Here is a 283-nt window from a genome sequence, read left to right on the forward strand (position 1 = left end):
GCCCTTTTCTCTTTACCTACTCAGCTGGCAGCCAATAGAGGAGCCGCTATGGCACATTACTAGTGTCCCAGACCCGACCCCTATTCCCCAGGGTGACGCTGCTATCCTAACAGTGTTATCCCAACAGGCATCTGCAGCATCATCCTGTGTCCAATAGAGAGGACTCTCCACCTCAGTGCTGGAGCTAGGAGTGCAGTGCTGAGCCCTGGGGGTATATTTATTAAAGGTCGATTCTAAATCGATCAAAATCGATGTTGTGTTTCTGATGTTAAATCACACATTT

The sequence above is a fragment of the Taudactylus pleione genome, unplaced genomic scaffold (genome assembly GCF_031769625.1).
Source record: "Taudactylus pleione unplaced genomic scaffold, aTauple2 ptg000699l, whole genome shotgun sequence".
NCBI classification, from domain to species: domain Eukaryota; kingdom Metazoa; phylum Chordata; class Amphibia; order Anura; family Myobatrachidae; genus Taudactylus; species Taudactylus pleione.